Source organism: Bufo bufo, chromosome 1 (assembly GCF_905171765.1).
Source record: "Bufo bufo chromosome 1, aBufBuf1.1, whole genome shotgun sequence".
NCBI lineage: Eukaryota > Metazoa > Chordata > Amphibia > Anura > Bufonidae > Bufo > Bufo bufo.
The window spans coordinates 187,178,315-187,193,765 of record NC_053389.1 but is presented as its reverse complement, the minus strand read 5'-3'; positions in this window follow the sequence as shown (position 1 = coordinate 187,193,765).

Below are 15,451 nucleotides of genomic sequence, written 5' to 3'. Positions count from 1 at the left end.
CCCAAAAGAGAAATCCAACTTCCAAACATAAACTCAGTAATGAGTAGCTCCGCCATTTTTGTTTATCACTTCAAAAATTTGTTTCGGCATGCTTGATGCAAGCGTTTCCATGAGGTGAGTGGGAACATTTCTCCAAGTGGTGAAAACGGCCGCACGAAGGCCATCTACTGTCTGGAACTGTTGTCCATTTTTGTAAACTTCCCTTGCCATCCATCCCCAAAGGTTCTCAATTGGATTTAGATCAGGGGAACACGCAGGATGGGCCAAAAGAGTGATGTTATTCTCCTGGAAGAAGTCCCTTGTCCTGCGGGCATTGTGTACCGTAGCGTTGTCCTGTTGAAAAACCCAGTCGTTACCACACAGACGAGGGCCCTCAGTCATGAGGAATGCTCTCTGCAACATCTGGACATAGCCAGCGGCCGTTTGACGCCCCTGCACTTCCTGAAGCTCCATTGTTTCACTGAAGGAAAAAGCACCCCAGACCATTATGGTGCCCCCTCCACTGTGGCGCGTAGAAAACATCTCAGGTGGGATCTGCTTGTCATGCCAGTAATGTTGGAAACCAGGACCATCAAGGTTAAATTTTTTCTCATCAGAGAATAAAACTTTCTTCCACCTTTGAATGTCCCAAGTTTGGTGCTCTCTTGCAAAGTCCAAACGAGCAGTTCTGTGGCGTTCAAGGAGACGAGGTCTTTGAAGACGTTTTTTGTTTTTGAAGCCCTTCAGTCTCAGATTCCATCTGATGGTTATGGGGCTGTAGTCAGCACCAGTAAGGGCCTTAATTTGGGTTCGAGGATCGTCCAGTGTCTTGACGGACAGCCAATTGGATCCTCCGGCTCAGTGCTGATGAAATTTTTTGGGGTCTTCCACTTGACTTTTTTGTTCCATAACCCTCAGTGCAAATTTTAAGCATGAGTGTTCCACAATAGCTGATGCTAGGGCAAAAAACTAGTTGAGAGAGCTGCAATTCTTAGTGGGCAAACTCAACAATGTGTGTTGGACAACACCAGTTTTTTTGTTGTTACCTTCTCCAGGAGACAATTGGCAATTGGGCCCTTTCATCATCTTGTGAGACTAAAAACAGGAGTGGAAGGATGGCTTTCCTTTTTGAAAATCTGCAGTGACCGATCTTTCTGGCGGTGAATGCCATGATGAGGCTCGGTGAGATGGGTTTGGGGCTTTTTGTCATGGTAGTTTGTGTGTGGGATCATGGTCTGCTGACTGGATAGAAGCAGGGTCAGGAGAGGCGCATTGGGAACTTAAAGTGGCCCTAGAAAAAAAACTAAAAGTTACCCCATGTTGTAGGTGGGTCCAAATTGACAGAAGTTGGGACAAAACAAGTAGGCAGGGACAAGATAAGTAGGCAGGGCCTGCAATATGGTAGTACAGCACAGAATACCTCCCAAGCAGAACCAAAAACCACAGGGCAGCACAAAATACTGCTGCCCCAACCACAGTATTCAACTGTATCACTGTCATGGGGATGGTTATACAGTTGAGTTCAGGAGGGCACCTGTGGCCATTGACCATCAGCTCATTATGTACCTGGGCTGCGGCCATCAAGAGGGCTTGAGTGGCCCCCTGGGCATCAGCCCACCGGGAAATTTCCCTGTGGTGTCTATAGCCAATCAGCCCCTTGAGGTCAAGTTTAGGAACAAAATGATAGGTGGTTGTGTCAGCAATTAACCTCTTTTCAACCTTCTTCCTTCCAGTGGTGAAGCCATTGCAGGGTATGGTGATGGTATGCTTGGCTCTGAATGTTTGGGCTATAGCAGTGCACATCGCTTGGGTTCATGATTCCATTGCTGACAACGGTTCTCTGTGGGATCATTTTTGTCAGCTAGCACAAAAAACCATACGCCATTTGTTTCTTAATTGTATGTCTGCTCTTTATAAGCTGTATGGTCTTATTGTTCTATTGAATAAACATTGCTTTAAAAAAAATGAGCGGTGGGAGGTCTGGTCAGGGTCTCATCGGCTGAAGGCACTTGGACTTTGCACTTGACGACATAGTGATAGTGGGAGGAATGTGAAATCCTTGTTGGGTAATGTAAATGGAGATCAGAATAATTTTTTGCAGATGGTAGATCAATGTTGGGAGAAGGGTGGTCAGCAGTGAAGGTTAACAGATTGGTGGGTGGATTCTTTAGGTATCAATTGAGGGGGGCTAGTTGATTTACAAAGTCTTTTTTTGGTCAGGCAGGCATTGGGGTGTTATCAACAGGGTTAGGGTGTTGTTTGCAGCCCCAGGTTCCAAAGTGTATCCAGTTTAGTGTTTGAAATATTATGGTGGGAAATAAATTGTCCACTATTGGACTACAATGATCAAACTTAATAGTTATCAGTTTTTGGCAGTGTTTTCAATCAAAAGGGGTGGGGTATGGGGAATATAGTGGCCACTCACTCCAGATTGGGGCTTTGAATGATGCAGCAAAGTATTAAGCCCCCTATACATATGTCCAGCTATCTGGCTCAGTTCTCTTCTGGCGTGAAGCAGAAAATACCAGAGGGAATCTGAAGCCAGAACTGACCCCACAGTTTAGTATGAGATCTTTTTCATGCATCAGGTGCATTAGCCGTGATTCCAGATGTCAAATAGCGCCAGACAGAAAAAACGCTGAATGCTCAGTTCTTCTGGCCGGTGCCATCAGTGTACAGATGCTGGATCTATGCACTGAAGTGCTGTGTACATACAGTATGTCAGTTGTGTCCAGCTCCAGCATAAACAACTGACCAGGCACAACTGATATACACTGCTCAAAAAAATAGAGATCACACTTCTGTGAAATCAAACTGTCCACTTAAGAAGCAACACTAAGTGACAATCAATTTCACATGCTGTTGTGCAAATGGGATAGACAACAGGTGGAAATTATAGGCAATTAGCAAGACACCCCCAATAAAGGAGTGGTTCTGCAGGTGGTGACCTGACCACTTCTCAGTTCCTATGCTTCCTGGCTGATGTTTTGGTCACTTTTGAATGCTGCCGGTGCTTTCACTCTAGTGGTAGCATGAGACGGAGTCTACAACCCACACAAGTGGCTCAGGTAGTGCAGCTTATCCAGGATGGCACATCAATGCGAGCTGTGGCAAGAAGGTTTGCTGTGTCTGTCAGCGTAGTGTCCAGAGCATGGAGGCGCTACCAGGAGACAGGCCAGTACATCAGGAGACGCGAAGGAGGCCGTAGGAGGGCAACAACCCAGCAACAGGACCGCTACCTCCGCCTTTGTGCAAGGAGGAACATGAGGAGCACTGCCAGAGCCCTGCAAAATGACCTCCAGCAGGCCACAAATGTGCATGTGTCTGCTCAAACGGTCAGAAAAAGACTCCATGAGGGTGATATGAGGGCCCGACGTCCACAGGTGGGGGTTGTGCTTACAGCCCAACTCCATGCAGGACGTTTGGCATTTGCCAGAAAACACCAAGATTGGCAAATTCGCCACTGGCGCCCTGTGCTCTTCACAGATGAAAGCAGGTTCACACTGAGCACATGTGACAGACGTGACAGAGTCTGGAGACGCCGTGGAGAACGTTCTGCTGCCTGCAACATCCTCCAGCATGACCGGTTTGGCATTGGGTCAGTAATGGTGTGGGGTGGCATTTCTTTGGAGGGCCGCACAGCCCTCCATGTGCTCGCCAGAGGTAGCCTGACTGCCATTAGGTACCGAGATGAGATCCTCAGACCCCTTGTGAGACCATATGCTGGTGCGGTTGGCCCTGGGTTCCTCCTAATGCAAGACAATGCTAGACCTCATGTGGCTGGAGTGTGTCAGCAGTTCCTGCAAGACAAAGGCATTGATGCTATGGACTGGCCCGCCCGTTCCCCAGACCTGAATCCAATTGAGCACATCTGGGACATCATGTCTCGCTCTATCCACCAACGTCACGTTGCACCACAGACTGTCCAGGAGTTGGCAGATGCTTTAGTCCAGGTCTGGGAGGAGATCCCTCAGGAGACCGTCCGCCACCTCATCAGGAGCATGCACAGGAGTTGTAGGGAGGTCATACAGGCACGTGGAGGCCACACACACTACTGAGCCTCATTTTGACTTGTTTTAAGGACATTACATCAAAGTTGGATCAGCCTGTAGTGTGTTTTTCCACTTTAATTTTGAGGGTGACTCCAAATCCAGACCTTCAATGGTTAAAAAATTTGATTTCCATATTATTTTTTTTGTGTGATCTTGTTGTCAGCACATTCAACTATGTAAAGATCTGAATATTTAATTAATTCAGATCTAGGATGTGTTATTTTTGTGTTCCCTTTATTTTTTTGAGCAGTGTATATGATAGTAGCCTTACTTGAATGAGCAAACACATAGGGAGGTGGGAATTTAACAGATTTTGTTCATATGTTCACCCTGGATGACAGTGAGTAGTGGGCATTTGAGACAGGGAAGAATATGTCAATAGATGGGTATATTGTAACTTTAGTTGGGGTCTTATTTTTGCATTGGGGTGTTTTGTCTAGCGGTTATGTAGTTACTTTATTGTTAAGTCTGGAGTGTCCTTAGACACTTCTTTGGGTTTTAGGAAGTGTTGAGGCTAGCTGTCGGACCAGATGGCATTGGCATTGACAGTTGTAATTCCTATGAAGTGAGGATACAATCCGGTGGTTAGGGTGCGATGGTATGACAAGGAGTAGAGCATTACCCAAATTCCTCAGGTTTGTGGAATAGAGCTCCATATGTCCTTGATTTCCACATGTGGGGTAATGACTAGTGCATTGTGGACCACCCTCATTTTATCAGGCTGTTGTTCTAAATTGTAATATTATATGTTTACAATGATGGGGCTGTTTTGCTTGACTTTGGGGGATGAAATCATTGTGATAAAATGTATATTAAAATGTTATATAACACTCTTAATAACTGACTGTTGTGGTCGATTTATTTCATTCATTCCAGTGTTATGTCTTTAATGAATGCTCTGGAGGTAATCGACAATACCCTTGTCATGTCTTATATATGCACGTCCTACCAGTATGTATCTGCAGAATGGTGGCCCCTTACTCCCTGTCCTGCTAGGTGCCACTGCCGCTGGGAATGGAGAGGTTCATACAAGACTCTGCTTGACGCAAGACGGCATCGGTCATATTGCGAACCGGCACAGAAACACAGATAGAGGTCAGAGTGCGGTGCTAGCCTGCGTGGGAGAGAAGCGGTGAGGACGCCAAATCGGGAGTTATAACAATCACACCAAGGTGTAATACGTCTCAGAAAATAATAGAAATCGCATGACATTCTGGTAAAGACTGTACTTAAAGCTATATGAGAATAAGACCAGCAATAAGAGCTCCATTTATGAAGTTTCTGTGAAGCGGGACGCCGCTAGTATATTCAGTGTAGCGGGACGCCGCTCACTCATACGAACAGTTTCCAAAATCTCCACTACACCAATAATTATACGGGCTCAATACGAACTATATTTGTATGTATGGCCACATACGAATAATTGGTTCACTCTTAACCCCTGAAGACTGCTTCCATGTACCTTTGGAGAAATTTTAATATAGCGCATACGATTTTATGCACTTAGTAATAGACTGTATGGTTTGGAGGGACCCTTGTTCCTGACCACTGCTGGATTGCTGCTACCGCTCCTAATTGCGCATATCTTCGAACTGCCTTCTCATATATATTTCTAGAGGAATTTTAATATAGGACATTCAATCTTATGCATTTAATACAGGACATTCAATCTTATGCATTTAGTCACACACTGTATGGTTTGTTAAGACCTCATTTTCCTGACCATTGGAGGTTTATTACATAGGATTGCTGCTATCTCTAGTATCGATTGCACATATCATCTTTATTGTTTTTAATTGTATCTATTATTATTCATTTTATTTGTATCAATAAATTGCTTTAAATTGACACATTTGTCAGTGAGTGCCCAGATGTTACTTTTATATCATCCAATCTTGTCAGTAGCAGCAATCATCCTAAACGCATATAGCTTCACCTATGGAACATTCACCAGAAATGTGCTGATATGAGAGTTGGGTTTTAGGGCCAGGACACAGGAAAGTGCTGTCTACCAGTAACTAGAGCCCAGTGTATGCTGTCAGCTTGGCATTCCTGGCCAGCATGTGTGCTATAAATACTGCATGAAGCATAGCTGATGCTCAGCAATAAGAGCGCAGGAGATGAGTCAAGGAGGCTTTGCCAGGTTTTAGGTTTCTGCTGCAAGCAGTGCTCAGTACACATTGATGGAGATCTGCAGGGTGCTGACAGCTTTACTAATCTCAAAATGCAGAAACCGTTATTAGTTCACAGCTGAATCATGAGCACGTTCCACTGACTGCGCTTTTCCTTGAAGATCATGTGTGAAATACTTAGGGTACGGCCACTCGGTCAGGTATCTGCACGCAGTTTTGGAAGCCAAAACCAGGAATGAATTCAAAAAGATTAGTCTGATCTGTCCTGTATACTATCTAGTTTTCTGGTCCACTCCTGATTTTGGCTTCCAAAACGGCATGCAGAAACCTGACCATGTGGCTGTACCCTTATCAATACAAGTCTCATCCTGGAGATAATTAAAAAATGACCTGTCCCCTCTCCTGACATGTCTGTTTTAATAGCTTCATGCATTCCCCATGTAATAACAATTCTGGAGCATCTATTCTTATGGCTCTATGATGTGCCATTCCTTTATTATTTCTACTAGAAGTTATGTATGAATTTCTGTTAGCCTTCAGTAAGGGTACAGAGGGGAGGTAACCAGTTGGGGTGTGTGCCTGCACAGACTCAGGCCTCTTGCACACAAACGTTTTTTTTTCCCCCGTATACGTTCTCTTTTTTGCGTTCCGTATACGGTCCGTATACGGAACCATTCATTTAAAAAAAAAAAAAAGAATGTACTCTGTATGCATTCCGTTTCTGTATTTCCGTTTAAAGGTAGAACATGTCCTATTATTGCCCGCAAATCATGTTCCTTAGCTCCATTCAAGTCAATAGAGCTGTAAAAAAAACGGAACGGATACGGAATGCATCCGTATGTCTTCCGTATCTGCTCCGTTTTTGCGGAACCATCTATTGAAAATTTTATGCCCAGCCCAATTTTTCTATGTAATTACTGTATACTGTATATGCCATGCTTCCGTTTCCGTTTGCGATCCGCAAAAAAACGGAAACCAAATGAAAAAACAAAACGGCAAAACGGAACGGAAGCGGAGTGGAAACACTACTGAAACAAAAAACGGATCTATTTAAAACGGACTGCAAAACACTGAAAAAGCCATACGGTCATCTGCAAGAGGCCTCACTCTATCCAATCAGTGCGGCCATTGCCAGTCTGTGCAGGTACACCCCCCCCCAACTGGTTACCTCCCCTCTGTACCCTTACTGAAGACTGCTTGCACTTCATACATAACTTCTAGTAGAAATAATACAGGAATGGCACAACATAGAGCCATAAGAATAGATGCTCCAGAATTGTTATTACATGGAGAATGCATGAAGCTATTAAAACAGGCATGTCAGGAGAGGTGACAGGTCCTCTTTAAGGCCTGTTTCACACTGCCACTTTTAGATCCAGCAGACTGTTCCGGCAGGGAACAGCCTGCTGGTCTCTTTGCATCGCCGTCTGTCCAGATGGAGATCCGGCCACACACCGGCAAATATGCTGAGAATCGTCCAGATGGATCTCTACTGGTCTCCGTTATAGTGAATGAGGCTGGCCGGTGTCAGATAGTGTCCGGTAGTGCTGGATCCAGACACTTCCAGCAGGTTGCTCTCTGCCAAAACAGCCTGCTGGAGATGGTAAATGTTAGGCAGCTCAATGCTTTTTCGGTTGTTGTGTATTTTGTTTATAGTTAGATTATGTGAATTTCCAGGCGTCTTGGGGTTTGATAGTCCCGGCAGTCTAAAGGCAGCTCAATGCTTTTTCCTCCACAAAAAATTCTGGGAAGTTCCCACAGATTTCAGATACAGATGTAGCACTCAGAGTGGGAATTCAGTACTAGTCATCCTGATCTTCCTGGTTTATGTATAGAATGCTAGAACTTCAATGAAGACTGAGGACGAGGCAGAGCAGAATGAAGGATGTAATGCTGCATAATAATTCAGATTAGTATGCCATTAAAGTCTGTGTAAAGCGGGGCAACATTAATGGAGACTGTACTGGCTGTCTATAACGCTTGTCAATGCTACCCGCCGTTAGTTTTGCATCAGTTTTTATAGTAAAACTCCTTGTGATATCCTAATGAGTTACCATCTAGGGCATCCAGTGACTGGACTCCAGTAAGCGGAGCAGACTTCTAGTAGTATTTCCCAGCAGTTTACCTTTATTATTGTCCCACTCCGACCATCACCCTAGAGTAATAATAGAACGTCCCTCTTTATCACCCTATATTTACTTTCCCCAGTAATTGCAAAAGGGCTCCCCCTTTTCCCTATAGTCAAAGCAGGTCTCACTTCTCCAAGTAGCAGTGTTAAGGTTCCTTTACACGGGCCGATGTACAAGTAGATTGTAGGGAAGGAAACGTTCCTTGCTGACAATCTGCTGATGGCTAGCGGAGGAGACCGATGCATCTACATGTAGGGATCTTCTCCAGCTCCTGCAGAGTATGGGGAGGAGTGATCGCTAATGCCATTGCTCTTCCCCATAGAGACTCGTCGTTTCCTGGCAGATCGTGTTTACACAGCACCATCTGCTGCCGGGGAACAAGAATTTCTTGTTCTTCGGGTAATCGGCAGTATATTTACACCACCAGATCATCACTAACAAGCGTTACTATGAACACGTTAGCAATGATCGTTTTAATTCTTGGTCCGTGTAAAGGGCCCTTTAGTGCCTCTTCTCTCCCTACAAATACCCCCTTTTCCCAATATGTTATACAGTACATACAGTCAGGTCCATAAATATTGGGACATCAACACAATTCTAACATTTTTGGCTCTATACACCACCACAATGGATTTGAAATGAAACGAACAAGATGTGCTTTAACTGCAGACTGTCAGCTTTATTTTGAGGGTATTTACATCCAAATCAGGTGAACGGTGTAGGAATTACAACAGTTTGCATATGTGCCTCCCACTTGTTAAAAAAGTAATGGGACAGAATAATAATCATAAATCAAACTTTCCCTTTTTAATACTTGGTTGCAAATCCTTTGCAGACAATTACAGCCTGAAGTCTGGAACGCATAGACATCACCAGACGCTGGGTTTCATCCCTGGTGATGCTCTGCCAGGCCTCTACTGCAACTGTCTTCAGTTCCTGCTTGTTCTTGGGGCATTTTCCCTTCAGTTTTGTCTTCAGCAAGTGAAATGCATGCTGAATCGGATTCAGGTCAGGTGATTGACTTGGCCATTGCATAACATTCCACTTCTTTCCCTTTGGTTGCTTTTGCAGCATGCTTTGGGTCATTGTCCATCTGCACTGTGAAGCGCCGTCCAATGAGTTCTGAAGCATTTTTGGCTAAATATGAGCAGATAATGTTGCCCGAAACACTTCAGAATTCATCCTGCTGCTTTTGTCAGCAGTCACATCATCAATAAATACAAGAGAACCAGTTCCATTGGCAGCCATACATGCCCACGCCATGACACTACCATCACCACACTTCACTGATGAGGTGGTATGCTTAGGATCATGAGCAGTTCCTTTCCTTCTCCATACTCTTCTCTTCCCATCACTCTGGTACAAGTTGATCTTGGTCTCATCTGTCCATAGGATGTTGTTCCAGAACTGTGAAGGCTTTTTTAGATGTCGTTTGGCAAACTCTAATCTGGCCTTCCTGTTTTTGAGGCTCACCAATGGTTTACATCTTGTGGTGAACCCTCTGTATTCACTCTGGTGAAACATAGAAACATAGAATGTGTCGGCAGATAAGAACCATTTGGCCCATCTAGTCTGCCCAATATATCTGAATCCTATGAATAGTCCCTGGCCCTATCTTATATGAAGGATAGCCTTATGCCTATCCATGCATGCTTAAACCCCTTCACTGTATTTGCAGCTACCACTTCTGCAGGAAGGCTATTCCATGCATCCACTACTCTCTCAGTAAAGTAATACTTCCTTATATTACTTTAAACCTTTGCCCTCTAATTTAAAACTGTGTCCTCTTGTGGTAGTTTTTCTTCTTTTAAATATGCTCTCCTCCTTTACCGAGTTGATTCCCTTTATGTATTTAAAAGTTTCTATCATATCCCCTCTGTCTCTTCTTTCTTCCAAGCTATACATATTAAGGTCCTTTAACCTTTTCTGGTAAGTTTTATCCTGCAATCCATGTACTAGTTTAGTAGCTCTTCTCTGAACTCTCTCTAGAGTATCTATATCCTTCTGGAGATATGGCCTCCAGTACTGCGCACAATACTCCAAGTGAGGTCTCACCAGTGTTCTGTACAGCGGCATAAGCACTTCACTCTTTCTACTGCTTATACCTCTCCCTGTACATCCAAGCATTCTGCTGGCATTTCGTGCTGCTCTATTACATTGTCTTCCCACCAGTCTTCTCTTGATTGGGTTTGTTTTGTTTTTTTCACCCTAATGATGGCTTGCTTCACTGATAGTGACAGCTCTTTGGATCTCATCTTGAGAGTTGACAGCAACAGATTCCAAGTGCAAATAGCAGACTTGAAATGAACTCTGGACCTTTTATCTGCTCATTGTAATTGGGATAATGAGGGAATAACACACACCTGGCCATGGAACAGCTGAGAAGCTAATTGTCCCATTATTTTTGGTTCCTTAACAAGTGGGAGGCACATATGCAAACTGTTGTAATTCCTACACCGTTCACCTGATTTGGATGTAAATACCCTCAAATTACAGCTGACAGTCTGCAGTTAAAGCACATCTTGTTTGTTTCATTTCAAATCCATTGTGGTGGTGTATAGAGCCAAAAATGTTAGAATTGTGTTGATGTCCCAATATTTATGGACCTGACTGTACATGTCTGTAATGTACAGTTATCTCATTAGTGTGTTTCTTCATTTTTATCAGGAGATCGTAAATGACATTTTTTTCCCAAGCCTTAAAGGGGCTGTGTCGCTTCAGCACGTGGCATTTATCATGTAGAGAAAGTTAATACAAGGCACTTACTCATGTGTTGTGATTATCCATATTGTCTCCTTTGCTGGCTGGATAAATTTTCCATCGCATTATAAACTGCTCTTTTCCATGGTTACGACCTCTGTCGTGACACAGATATGAGGTAGCCAGGATGTAGCTACTGTGCATGCGTGCTTATGTGCACTCCCATGGTCCTGGCCACCAGAGAGCACTGCACTTTTTCCTATAGTGTGCAAGCACAACCACCACTGCTAGATTGCAGAGTGGTCGTGAAACCCCTTGAAACAAACAGTGTATAATGTGATGGAAAAATGAAGCCAACAAAGGAGACAATATGGACAATCACAATACATTAGTAAGTGCCTGGTATTAACTTTCTCTACATGATAAATGCCGTTTGCTGAACCGAGACATCCACTTTAAAGAGGCTCTGTCACCAGGATCAACCCTATTAAACCAGGCATACTGTATGGTAGGACTCATCATGATAATTAACACTATACCTTTCTTTTGTCTGTATGATAAACCGCTGCGGAGAAATCTGTGTTTTTATTCATATGCAAATGAGAAGTTCAAGCACCAAGAGGCAGGGCTGAACCCTTTGAGCACTGCTTTGTAACAACCCCTGTGCTCTGCACACTCCCTCCTCTTGATTGACAGGGATAGACATGCTTAGGGCAGAACTGTGTGCTAGCAATATCATATATACTATAGCTTAACCACCTCAGCCCCCAGTGCTTAAACACCCTGAAAGACCAGGCCACTTTTTACACTTCTGACCTACACTACTTTCACCGTTTATTGCTCGGTCATGCAACTTACCACCCAAATGAATTTTACCTCCTTTTCTTCTCACTAATAGAGCTTTCATTTGGTGGTATTTCATTGCTGCTGACATTTTTCCTTTTTTTGTTATTAATCGAAATTTAACGATTTTTTTGCAAAAAAATTCAATTATTCACTTTCAGTTGTAAAATTTTGCAAAAAAAACGACATCCATATATAAATTTTGCTCTAACTTTATTGTTCTACATGTCTTTGATAAAAAAAAAATGTTTGGGTAAAAAAAAAAAATGGTTTGGGTAAAAGTTATAGCGTTTACAAACTATGGTACAAAAATGTGAATTTCCGCTTTTTGAAGCAGCTCTGACTTTCTGAGCACCTGTCATGTTTCCTGAGGTTCTACAATGCCCAGACAGTACAAACACCCCACAAATGACCCAATTTCTGAAAGTAGACACCCTAAGGTATTCGCTGATGGGCATAGTGAGTTCATAGAACTTTTTATTTTTTGTCACAAGTTAGCGGAAAATGATGATTTTTTTTATTTATTTTTTTTCTTACAAAGTCTCATATTCCACTAACTTGTGACAAAAAATAAAAACTTCCATGAACTCACTATGCCCATCAGCGAATACCTTGGGGTGTCTTCTTTCCAAAATGGGGTCACTTGTGGGGTAGTTATACTGCCCTGGCATTCTAGGGGCCCAAATGTGTGGTAAGGAGTTTGAAATCAAATTCTGTAATAAATGGCCGGTGAAATCCGAAAGGTGCTCTTTGGAATGTGGGCCCCTTTGCCCACCTCGGCTGCAAAAAAGTGTCACACATGTGGTATCTCCGTATTCAGGAGAAGTTGGGGAATGTGTTTTGGGGTGTCATTTTACATATACCCATGCTGGGTGAGATAAATATCTTGGTCAAATGCCAACTTTGTATAAAAAAATTGGAAAAGTTGTCTTTTGCCAAGATATTTCTCTCACCCAGCATGGGTATATGTAAAATGACACCTCAAAACACATTCCCCAACTTCTCCTGAATACGGAGATACCAGATGTGTGACACTTTTTTGCAGCCTAGGTGGGCAAAGGGGCAGGGCCGATCCTAGGGTCACAGGCGCCTGGGTGCAGAAATATTTCTGGCGCCCCCACATGGGCGTGGTTATCTTACTAACTCCTCCCCTTTACAATGTTTCTATGGCAACAACTTCAGCCCCCAACTTCAGCCCCACCAATTTGCTTTGACAATAACTTAGTCAACGGCTTTGACAAGTCAAAATAAATGTCATGTGCCAGTAGCCAGAGCCCCCCCATATCATGTGCCAGTAGCCAGAGCCCCCCCATATCATGTGTCAGTAGCCAGAGCCCCCCATATCATGTGCCAGTAGCCCCCCTTATGTGCCAGTAGCCCCCCTATGTGCCAGTAGCCCCCCTTATCATGTGCCAGTAGACCCCCCTTATCATGTGCCAGTAGCCCCCTTATCATGTGCCAGTAGCCCCCCATATCATGTGCCAGTAGCCAGAGCCCCCCCCCTTATCATGTGCCAGTAGCCAGAGCCCCCCCCCCATATCATGTGCCAGTAGCCAGATCCCCCCCATTATCATGTGCCAGTAGCCAGAGTGCCCCCATATCATGTGCCAGTAGCCAGAGTGCCCCCCCTTATCATGTGCCAGTAGCCAGAGCCCCCCCCTTATCATGTGCCAGTAGCCAGAGCCCCCCCCCCATATCATGTGCCAGTAGCCAGATCCCCCCCATTATCATGTGCCAGTAGCCAGAGTGCCCCCATATCATGTGCCAGTAGCCAGAGTGCCCCCATATCATGTGCCAGTAGCCCCCCTTATCATGTGCCAGTAGCCCCCCTTATCATGTGCCAGCCCAGTAGTCCCCCCTTATCATGTGCCAGCCCAGTAGTCCCCCCTTATCATGTGCCAGCCCAGTAGTCCCCCCTTATCATGTGCCAGCCCAGTAGCCCCCTTATCATGTGCCAGCCCAGTAGTCCCCCCTTATGTGCCAGCCCAGTAGCCCCCCTTATGTGCCAGCCCAGTAGCCCCCCTTATCATGTGCCAGCCCAGTAGTCCCCCCTTATGTGCCAGCCCAGTAGCCCCCCTTATGTGCCAGCCCAGTAGCCCCCCTTATGTGCCAGCCCAGTAGCCCCCCTTATCATGTGCCAGCCCAGTATTGTACCTATATAAAAAAATAAAAAAAAATAATACACTTATACTTACCTCCAGCAATGCGATGCGATGCAGGCCGCCTCTTCCGTCTGTGTCCCTCGCTATACGGCTCAGGCGACGCGATGACGTCATCGCGCCGCCTGCACCGGCCTCTGATAGGCTGCCAGCACTAAGCCGGCAGCCTATCAGAGGAACAGGAGGGGACACACCTCTCCCTCCTCTGCCGCAGCACAGGCATCTGTATTGCCGTCCTGAGGACGGCAATACAGATGACTATGGAGATGAGCGCTTCCGCAATAAAGGCGCTCATCTCCTGCTCTGCCCTGCCGCCGGCCGCGGCCGCCCCCACTTGTCACCAGGGCCGCGGCCTTGCGGCACTCAGGCTTGCCGGCCCACCGGGAAATTTCCCGCTATCCCGGCAGGCCAGTCCGGCCCTGCGCTCGGCGCCTTTCGGGTGACAGCGCTGGGGTGCGGGGCACCCACTGCACCCCGTGTAGGATCGGCCCTGCAAAGGGGCCCATATTCCAAAGAGCACCTTTCGGATTTCACTGGTCATTTTTTACAGAATTTGATTTCAAACTCCTTCCCACACATTTGGGCCCCTAGAATGCCAGGGCAGTATAACTACCCCACAAGTGACCCCATTTTGGAAAGAAGACACCCCAAGGTATTCGCTGATGGGCATAGTGAGTTCATGGAAGTTTTTATTTTTTGTCACAAGTTAGTGGAATATGAGACTTTGTAAGAAAAAAAAAAAAAATCATCATTTTCCACTAACTTGTGACAAAAAATAATAAATTCTAGGAACTCACCATGCCCCTCATGGAATACCTTGTGGTGTCTTCTTTCCAAAATGGGGTCACTTGTGGGGTAGTTATACTGCCCTGGCATTCTAGGGGCCCAAATGTGTGGTAAGGAGTTTGAAATCAAATTCTGTAAAAATGACCATTGAAATCCGAAAGGTGCTCTTTGGAATATGGGCCCCTTTGCCCACCTAGGCTGCAAAAAAGTGTCACACATGTGGTATCTCCGTATTCAGGAGAAGTTGGGGAATGTGTTTTGGGGTGTCATTTTACATATACCCATGCTGGGTGAGAGAAATATCTTGGTCAAATGCCAACTTTGTATAAAAAAATGGGAAAAGTTGTCTTTTGCCAAGATATTTCTCTCACCCAGCATGGGTATATGTAAAATGACAGCCCAAAACACATTCCCCAACTTCTCCTGAATACGGAGATACCACATGTGTGGCACTTTTTTGCAGCCTAGGTGGGCAAAGGGGCCCACATTCCAAAGAGCACCTTTCGGATTTCACTGGTCATTTTTTACAGAATTTGATTTCAAACTCCTTACCACACATTTGGGCCCCTAGAATGCCAGGGCAGTATAACTACCCCACAAGTGACCCCATTTTGGAAAGAAGACACCCCAAGGTATTCGCTGATGGGAATAGTGAGTTCATGGAAGTTTTT